The 10,365-nt window shown below is 34.1% G+C and overlaps 1 protein-coding gene across 1 annotated transcript in view; it reads left to right on the top strand.

Annotated features, from left to right (window-relative positions):
* Positions 1-946: 946 nt before the first annotated feature.
* Positions 947-10,365, top strand: part of LOC136035281 (uncharacterized) — a 59,152-nt gene continuing 49,733 nt past the window's right edge. Inside the window, exons 1-2 of the mRNA XM_065716965.1 lie at positions 947-1,081; positions 5,374-5,480. The gene's annotated coding sequence lies outside the window, so the exon portion shown is untranslated. The remainder of the gene's footprint in view (positions 1,082-5,373; positions 5,481-10,365) is intronic.

Here is a 10,365-nt window from a genome sequence, read left to right as displayed (position 1 = left end):
ACCAAAAAATCGGAGGGCAACTAGGCTTCCTCCCCCGCTCTTTTTTTCTCAAAATCATTCGATCAAAATTATGAGAAAGCCATTTAGCCAAAAAAAATGCAAATTTTGTTTTAATTATTCCTCTGCGGAGAGCCAAAATCAAAACATGCATTGATTCAAAAACGTTCAGAAATTAAATAAAAAAAAACAAGTTTTTTTTACTGAAAGTAAGGAGCGACATTAAAACTTAAAACGAACAGAAATTACTTCGTATATGAAAGAGGCTGCTTCCTCATCAACGCCCCGCTCTTTACGCTAAAGTTTGACTCTGTCTCTCAATTCTTCTTTTTAAAACAGTATCTAACCTAAAGATAATTCTAACCTACTAATGCAATCGAGCTTTATGTTGTTTTCTCTTAAGTCGGCCTTTTATTTATTTTATATTTTGTTTTATTTAATCAAAAGATGTTTGTTCAATTCACGTATTGTTTTCAGTAAGGTGCAAATGATATTCTTACTTGAGGGGGGGCATGAGTAACTATGAAATACAACTTTTATTTATGATAATTCTAGTCATTTTAGGTTTGATTATTCATTTTATTATATTTGTTTCAGGTTACATTTACTCATTTAAAACAATTAGATCAATATCTAATTGTTTCCTTTATTTTTTTTAAAGGAAGGTACTAGATTTGATTTAAATTCTACATAAAATTTTAGAATGCAGTTTAAACTTTTATTCTGTTTTGACTGTTTTAAACTTTTGAACTGTTTTGTTTCTGTAAGGATTTTGGACATCGTTTGTTCTTGTACCGAGTTAAGACATGGTTGGGTTTATTTTAGTTGAGGACTTGATTCGTTTGGCAATTATTCAGTCTGCAATAATGCTGCGAAACCCATCTGTTCTGACTTCAAAATCCTTGAAGAGCCCAGAGTGAAAATTACTTTTCTCAGTCGACGGTCGAATTGACGACCGTCAATTCGAAGCCTTTATGCACGAGAAGGCTGAAAAGTTTAAAAGTTTGAGAATTGCCAACTTATAAGGATACAAATCCTGTTAGTACCTTGATCACAAGAGCCAGCAATCGAAAGATTTCTTTGAGTAAGTCTTCTTAACTACAGCAATGCTATTGAACAGTTTCAGTGTGTCTGGGAAATATAATTTAATATCTTAGAATTTTAATCTAACACAATAATTTGGGAGACTAGGTGGATTCCTGGGAGGAAAAAAGGGCAAAAAAGGGTTAGTTACCTTCCCATTGGTTTTTGCTTTACCAGAGGTATTTGAACTTTATCTACTCGCCCACCGTCCAAGGTTACATGGATATTGCCTTTTGCAAATACTAGTACAAAAAAAAATAATGAATAATACGTCTGTGATACCATTCTTTAATAAGTTGGCGCTGCTGTCTTGATTAGCACTAGAAATTATAATAATAATATTAATAATATTGTAAACTGACTTGACAGTTAAAGAACAATAGATATTGAGAAAATAAAATACTTAAAATCAGACAGGTGTGTCAATTAAAATCAAAAATATTCCGGGAAAGCTAATACTTTGCCTGGTAGTGTGTAACAGCCTAAGGGTGTAGCAGCCCTTCAAAGATATTGAATGGCTTATGGTTATTATATTTTAAACTTTTTTACCTTTATTTAAAAAATTAAAGATCTCGTAACCTTCAGGCTAAAAAAAAAACATTTCTAATTTAGAGAATTCCTTTTAAAGGGAGCGCATATATGAAATTTTTAAGATAGCTACGACTTTCAGTCCTTTCGAACTAATTGAAAATAAAACTTTTGAAAACTTTAAGAGACTTGGGATGAATTGAGAATTAAAATAATTATATTCTTTTCAGAATCTTCGTTTTGTAAAAAAAGAACAATTTTCTTAAATCCCTTAATATAGCAACTTTGAAAGTTTGTTAATAAATATATGTAAATTATCATTAATTGAATGACAAAAGGAACCGTAAAAGTTATGGAAAAGAGCTACCAAAGGAAAAGAAATTACTCTACCATTCCTATTAGAATATTTCAAAGGCTTTGAAAATCTCATACTACTTTATGCAGGAATGGCTTCTAAATTAAATTCTAAAGTTGCTTTTTATTCGAAAGGTTTTTTACTGTTGTGATTAAGATTGATTATTTTCGGCTTGTATCGATTGGTATAAGACGGAAAACATGGACTCGTTTTCTTAGTTTTTAGCTAGCTTGCATGTAGTCGCTACAAAAAAAATCTTCTTTTTCTTTTTCTTTTTTTTAATTCCTTCTTTCTAATTTCCTTTCTTGATTTCCTTTCTTAATTTTCTTTTCTGCTTTTCTTAATTTTCTTATTTCGCTTAAAAAATCATTCTTGGATTATCACGAGAAGTCAATTATTGCTACACTATTCATACAGCTAGTAATTTCTAAAATCAAATTAGGCATTGATAAAAGGAAAGACTTAAAAGCGAAATATTGGATGAAATTTTGAAATTAATGAAGGATCTTATATTTCATTTTTTCTTAAAATGCAAAAAAAAAAAAAACAAAAAAAAAAACATATACACAGTGCTCAGACTTGTCCAAGTCGACTAAAATTGTTAGAAACAGCTTCTTGCAGATTAATGCTAACCGGAATTTGGAATTGAACATAAGTGAACCTAAGTCATCAAATAAACAAGATATTTGGTCAAGTCAAAAATAAAATTGCGATAAAAAAAAAGTTAAGGAATCATATAAAAATTCAAAACAAGCTATTGTCAACTAAAATACTGCAATTCAACAAAAATAGTTCAATTTTATGTTTTAGGAAGACATATGGAATCTTACGTTCAATTTTTTAGTTTCAAGCTAAATATGCGCCATTAGCTTTCTTAGGCTGCGTTTCTATTCGTTTGAGAAATTTACCTGGAAATGGTAATTTCTGCTCAAGTTTTGCGAACACGGGTTTGAAAATAAAACAAGTTTGTGAAAACACTAACAATTGCGTTGTTTTATTAGAACAGGACATAGCGAACTTATAGTTAAATTTTTTACATTTATATATAATTGAACTTTTAAATTAGAATCTTGAAATGACAAGGTTTTAAAACGAATGAATGTAACCATAAAATAGATACAAGATAGATAACCATAAATAGATAACCTGAAATAAATAGATAACCTGAAAATAAATGAAATAGTGAAATAAATGTAACCATAAATAGATAACTGATTAGATACAAAATAGATAACCATAAGATAGATAAAATAGAGTCAAAATTTTAGCTCGAATCAAATTTAAGTACAAATGTATTTAAGTATAAATGTAGAACTTTATGTCTCAATCAAGATTGATAAACACATACTCTTTTCCAGAATCATATTATTCAGAGAATACTGTAAGGTGTTTAAATTATAAGTTTAATATAAATCAGTTTGATTTCATTTCTCGAAAAAATCCTCCCAGTAGCAGATATATTAAAGGTTGGGGATAATTCTTTTTAGAAATTAAATAAAAAAATAAGTTTTTTTACTGAAAGTAAGGAGCAACATTAAAACTCAAAACAAAGAGAAATTGTTCTGTGTATGGAGGGTTGCCCCCTTCTCAATACCTTGCTCTTTATGCTAAAGCTGTTTAGCACTATTTAAGAGTTTCCTTTTATAATTAAATGACCCCCTGTTTTCGGTAGCCGTTCTGAAGGATTGGGACGAAAAATCATACTTTAGCATAAAGAGCAATGTTTTAAGGAGGGGACAACCTTCAAATATGGAATAATTTCTGTACGTTCTGAGTTTTAATGTTGCTCCTTACTTTCAGTTAAAATAAACTGTTTTTAATTTAATTTCTGATCGTTTTTCAAATAATGCCAGTAAATCTGGCTCACCCTCCATGAAATATACTCCCTCACGTGAAACTCCTCCGTGAAAATATCATCCAACATAAAGTGCACCCCCCTTCCTAGTCCAATTCCTTCCAGACATTTCCATCTTTGCCGAAAATACCCCCCTCCCCTGTAAAAATTTCTTGCGGACGATTCAACCTGAAAATTTCCCCTTAGCATACTTTCATTTGAAAAACTCTAATTTCTTATTAGTTAGTACTGAACTTACTCTTGTCGAGGCAAGACATCTCTTTTACTTCGTGATATTTCTCTTAACTGTGGCCTGTTTTACATCAATTACTGCATTGCTAATTCCGGGGCCCCTCTTATTTGGATTTATGAAGAAGGGGGCCCATGCCTGTAAGTTTCTTTGATATGTCAGTTTGATGAGTTGAGGAAAGAAGCGAGCGTACTGTATATTTAGCAATATATTAATTACCGATATAATATAATTATCGATGTCTGTCTCAAAAAAGTATTTCGATGAGCGTATTGACGACTTGAAGCAATTGATTGAAATTATTCGTAGGGAGAATGCAGCGTTAAAAAAGAAAACACTGACTTGAAATCTGCACTTGTTGTAGTTAAAGACCAGTGTTTAAGAACCGAATTGTACGCTAAGCGCAAGAATATTCTTATCCATGGGATACCCAACAAGGAAAATGAAAACATTGAAGAAACTGTTAATGATTTTTTATCAGAAATGTCGATACGGAACTACAGGGATATTAAGTTTACGGCCATCTATAGACTTAGAAGTAAGGCTAAACGTCCCATCAGACAGAACTCGCGCCCGGCATCGGATCCTATTCTTGTATCTGTTTTAAATCTTCGACATAAGGATAATAGAGAGAGAGAGAGAGAGAGAGAGAGAGAGAGAGAGAGAGAGAGAGAGAGAGAGAGATAGGTTTATTTAAAACAACATCGTAGCTAACAGCTAATTTGCGTTGCTTCACTATGCTAAATAACAAACTAACACAACAAAAAGGTACAAGCGAATTTGCGTGGCGGTTCGTGCGTAGAAGTAGCTCTACTGTGAACAGTGCTGACATCTAAAAAAAGGGACGGTAGCAGCATCTGGTCATAATATTATGGCTAGTGTTGGTAATCTAAGAAATACGGGGAAAGCGTCAGTATTGACCTTCCATTCGAATTGGCTAAACGTCGGAAAGAGCTTCTGAGTACGGCTTATAATTTAAGAAATTGTAAAGTTCCCTCCGATAAAGTGTTTCACACCAAGGTGGTTCAAAAAGGGACTAGATTATGGCTAGAATCCAAAAAGACTCCTAGTTCCAACTGGATCAAGGTTGATGACGCATGCTACGACCCGTTTACCCTAGTTTCCCCCTCGGCCAATACTGATTTTGATTCTGACGCATGATCATTAGCGAGTGCTCGCTTCCACTCTATATATTATATATCGAAAAAATGTGCTGTTCTTTATTGTTGTTTGTCTTATTGTATTTTTCCCTTTTATTTTTCATTCTTTTCCCTCAGTGTTTACACCTTCCTGTGCTATTTTACTTGTCATTTTTTTTTGTTTCAGATCAAAATAATCAAGTTCGTGTCTTTGCCTTTTTACTTTGGGATGTTAAGCAGTTGACGTCACTGGTGTTCACGCGACTACAGCATGACTCTCGATCACCTGTATCGGTAAGTAATTATGGTTAATTTTGATTCTCCGTTGGGGATTAACGCCAACATAACATTAGAGAGATTAAATGATAATGAAATTAAGAGAGTTAATTTTAATGAAATTATAAATAATCCGGTTGGTAAAGCCCCCAATAAGAGTTTTGATGAAAAATTTTTGAATATTATTGATAGCGTGTTTGTGGAGGAGCTGAGATTTTGGGGCTCCGGAGCTCGGTGGGGCGATGTTTTTCCGGTTGTGCATCTTAACATTCAGGGCCTAAATTCTTCATTCGACGATATTCAATTATTATGTAGGGATTCGTGCCCAGCAATTATCGGTCTCTGTGAAACATTTTTGAATGAGAATAATCAGGTACTTTTGGATATCCCCGGTTATATGTCGATTTTTCTTAACCGTAAGATGGGCAAAAAAGGTGGACTCGGATTTTACATCCAAAATAATTTTCAGGCTGTACTAAGACATGATTTATGCATAAATAATGAAAAAATATTTGAGTCACTTTTTATTGAAATCCCAATTAACGCTAAGAAAAGGGTAATAATTGGCGAAGTATATCGTTCTCCAAGCGGATCTGTGACTGAATTTCTTGAAACATTAGATGACGTTCTTAGGAAAGTTCTTGCTGAAAAATATGAAGTTTTATTGATGGGTGACTTTAACCTTGACCTTACGAAATCGTCGTCTAGGCAGGCTTCTAATCTCTTGTCTTTACTAATTTCGTACGGATTGGCTCCTTGTATAAACATACCGACAAGGATTTCAAACCAGTCAGCAACATTAATTGACAATATTTTTTCATCGCTACACTCCATTAGGAATGAAGTACTGCTTTCTGACATTTCCGACCATTTGCCAGTTTCAGCCCTGTTTCAAGTCCTCCAAAATCCACAAAGATTAGTCCCCAGGATAAACCGAGATTCTGCTGCTCACTAGTGAAGCTGGATAGACTGAAAGAAGATCTTGGTACATATAAATGGGACTTTTCTCTACCAGAAAATATTAGTTTAGGCAATTATAATGACATATTTGTCAAGGAAAAATTCACGTCTTATTGTCTAAAAGCTCCTTTAAATAATCCTCGATCAAAAAGATCAACACCTGTAGCTCCATGGTTAACATCTGGAGTCCTAAAATCAATAAAAAGGAAGCAGAACCTTTGGAAGGAGTACATAAAAAGACCAAATAAGGCCAAGTTAGAAGCATTTAAGTTGTACCATAATTTTCTGAAATCAATTATTCGCAGAGCTAAAACAGTATATTTTACAAAAAGATTTGTTGATTGCGGTAAAAATATAAAAAAGACGTGGGACGTGATTAAGGAAGCTAGTCGGCCGTCCATGAAACCAGAAGGTCTCCCTAAGTCTCTCATTGTAGACGATCAACTTGTAACAGAAAAAGGCCAAATTCGACATCATATGAATAAATTCTTTGCGGAGATAGGGAAAAACACTGCTAATAGCGTTTCTTATTCCTCTGTGTCACAGTCTTGGAAGCAGTTCTTAGGTCCCTCGTGCTTGAAATCAATGGTTCTTGGGGAGGTTACGGTGCAGGAAATTAGAAATATTGTTCTGTCTTTAAAGAATTCTTCAGCAGGTTTCGACCAAATTTCTGCTAAAGTAATTAAACATATTCTTCCATCGATTATCATCCCAATTTACCACTTGATTAATAGGTCATTTGAACTAGGAGTTCAAAGACCCCAACGTCTTAATCTTCCTCGTGTTATAGCTCTCTTTAAAGGAGGTGACCGAAAGGATCCTGGGAACTACAGACCGATCTCTCTTCTGTCAGTGTTCTCTAAGATATTTGAAAGAGCAATGCTCAAACGTCTGGTGAGATTTCTTGAAGCTAAATTTTTTTTCCATCAGCATCAGTTTGGGTTTCGCGCAAAGTATTCTACAGAACATGCTTGTAATAGACTTCTTCAGTTTATACGACGATCTTTAGATTCTAATCTTATTCCTGCAGCCATTTTTCTTGATGTAAAGAAAGCTTTTGACAGCCCTACACATAAGATTCTCATTGGTAAACTTTGTCATTTTGGTGTCCGTGGGGAAGCATTGTCTTGGTTCTAGTCATACCTAACTGACAGATCTATCGCCACAGAAGTTACAGACGAAAAAGTTCTAATTGAATACGGAGTACCCCAAGGTTCTACTCTTGGGCCAACCCTCTTCCTCATATATGTGAACGATCTCTACCGACTTTTTAACACCCCAATTAACAATGTTTGCTGTGGATTATGTCACAAATCTTACTCTCAGAGTACGTTGGTGTTCACACATAATAGTCAAGAAGAATTAATAGCATTTGCAGATGACACTACTTTAGGTGCTGCAGCTCTGGATGAATCATCCCTTATTCTAAAGCTTCAAGCAATGACTGAGAAAATACTCTTTTGGTTTGACATAAATCAACTAACTTTAAATGTAAAAAAGTCCTACCTTCTTATTTTTTCTCGTAAAGGTGTGAGCTGCCCCACAATTACTGAGCTTCATACACCAAGAGGCTCCATAAGTCGTCCCCCGGATCGATATGTGCGATTTCTGGGAGTTCTTTTGGATGAAAATTTATCATTTAAGTGGCATGTTCAAATAATAAGAGTGAAAATTTCCCGTGGACTTGGGATCATCCGAAAATTAAAGCGTTTATTCCCTTTCCCTATCCTACGTCTTTTATACCTTTCTCTGATTTACCCTTATATATGTTACTGTTCATCTGTGTGGATGTCCACATTTCCCTCGGTACTTGCTCCTATTCACAATCTTTATGAGAAAGCGGTAAGAATTCTCCAGTCGGCTACACACACTCCTCTTGACCTCCTCAAAATTAAAGATATTTATGTTTTATCTTTATCTTCGTTGGCATACCAATATTTCCAGGGAGATCTCCCATGTTGTTTTTCGGGACTGCTTAAACTAGTAGGGGAAGTAAATTTATATATCGTTCGTAACCGGGAGGATGTGATGATTCCAGCTAGTCCCTCGGTTCGTTCAGACTTCGGCCTGGCTGTGACTGTGGGACGTGCTTGGAACTTGGAGATCCGGCAGTCACGAACACTTGGCTCCTTTAGGAGACAGATGAAAAGTTTCTTATTAAAGGATTCTTATTAAATGTTTCTTATGGTTTATTTAATTTTTTTTTCCTTTTTTGGGTTGTTGTTTTGTTAGTGTTGTATCCTCGATGACGCGAGAATTTTAATTTGTATTTTATTATCGGGTGATGTGAGGGTCGCCGTTTCGTGGGGACTGCCGGTGAGTTGATTTCTTTTCCTTACATATTTATATTTAGATGTTGTTTAGTATGTTTATGACAAGTTTTTATGATTCTTTATTTATTGTATGCCGTTTCCCAAATAACGGGCCATTGAGCCCTTTGGGATATTGTTTTTGTTATTGTTATTTTATGAAAATAAATAGAACTTGAACTTGAACTTTGGAATTTTTTTCTTTGAAATCAAAAACGAGGAGAAAGCCCTGGATAATTCCCATGGAGCATCTACACATGTAAAATAAAGTTGGCAAAGAGATAGTAAGACAATTTTAAAAAATCACGAAGGAATTTTATCAAATCCTCCAGTGTATAATATACCCTGAAAAATTCACCCCTTTGAAATTTCCCCTCTAAGGAAGATTTTCTCTACGGAAATCCCTCCCAAGCACGAAATTCCCCCCCTGATAAACATTTGTATACTTCTTAATAACAAATACTATACATAAACAATGGAAAACCTTATAACCTACAGACCTCCTCCCGAGAGGTGTCGGGGGTCATTTTAAGACATAATTGACATAATTACATAATGACATAATTAATTGATGTTTAAATCTAAAGAGATAATTAATTGATAAAAACATAAAGACATAATTAATTGATGTTTCGACTATACTGAACAAAACGGCTCTCTCAAAATTTTGATCAGATAGCCTTGGGGGGAAGGAGTGTGGGAAGGGGTCAGTTACACTCCAACCATTTTTGGTCAGTTAAAAAGGGCAGTGGAACTTTTATTTCCATTTGAAATCACCCTCTCCAAATTTTCTAGGACCAATTTTTTGATACGATCATACCTAGAAAAAAACAACAAAAAAACAAACAAAATAAATAAACATGTATCCGTGATATCTCTTCTGGCAAAAATACAAATATTCCACATTTTTGTTTATAGGAGCTTGAAGTTTCTACAGTAGGGTACTTTGGTATGTTTATTCTGATGGTATGATTTTCATTAATATTCCTTGAATTTTAGGTTCCCTCTACTTAGAAAGATGAGACAAATTTTCTCAGGTTCGTAACTTTTGATGGGTACCATTAAACGTGATGAATTATATATTTGGAATTAGCATCATAAGCAGATTCTTTTATAAATCATATCAAAATTCCAGTTTTAATAATTTTGGTTTCCACGAACAGTTTTACAACAGAAAATATTTTCGTTGTTTAACTTCCTCCTTTCGTAAGAGTATATAGTGGTATTACGGTGTATACAACATGTAGCAGGGAGCTCCAATAGACGCTTAGGAGCTCCTGTAATCAGTATGCGAAGATGGAAAAAAAATTATGAGAGCATTAAATCATGATTTGCCTTCATTAGGAGGGCTAAAGATCTAATTTGACGGTCCAGAAAGCAGTTCAACTGAGGTCACAGAACAATGAATAAAATTTCAATAGATGCAAAGTTCAATGCTAGTACTCTGTTTGAAATACAATTCATCTCATGCCAAATATATGCCAAATTGTAAATTTAATTGTGTCTCAAAGTGGTGCGCGGAGGATGGAAGTGGTATCGTACGGCATGGGATTTGTTTTTTTATTTATTTCTGCCAAGATTGGTTAAGAGAACTATTTATTTTTAATTTTTGTGCATATTTAGTGTTGCTTAAA

Source organism: Artemia franciscana, chromosome 14, assembly GCF_032884065.1.
Source record: "Artemia franciscana chromosome 14, ASM3288406v1, whole genome shotgun sequence".
Classification (NCBI taxonomy): domain Eukaryota; kingdom Metazoa; phylum Arthropoda; class Branchiopoda; order Anostraca; family Artemiidae; genus Artemia; species Artemia franciscana.
The sequence above is the reverse complement of the archived record's forward strand: the minus strand, read 5'-3'. Positions and strand labels throughout refer to the sequence as shown.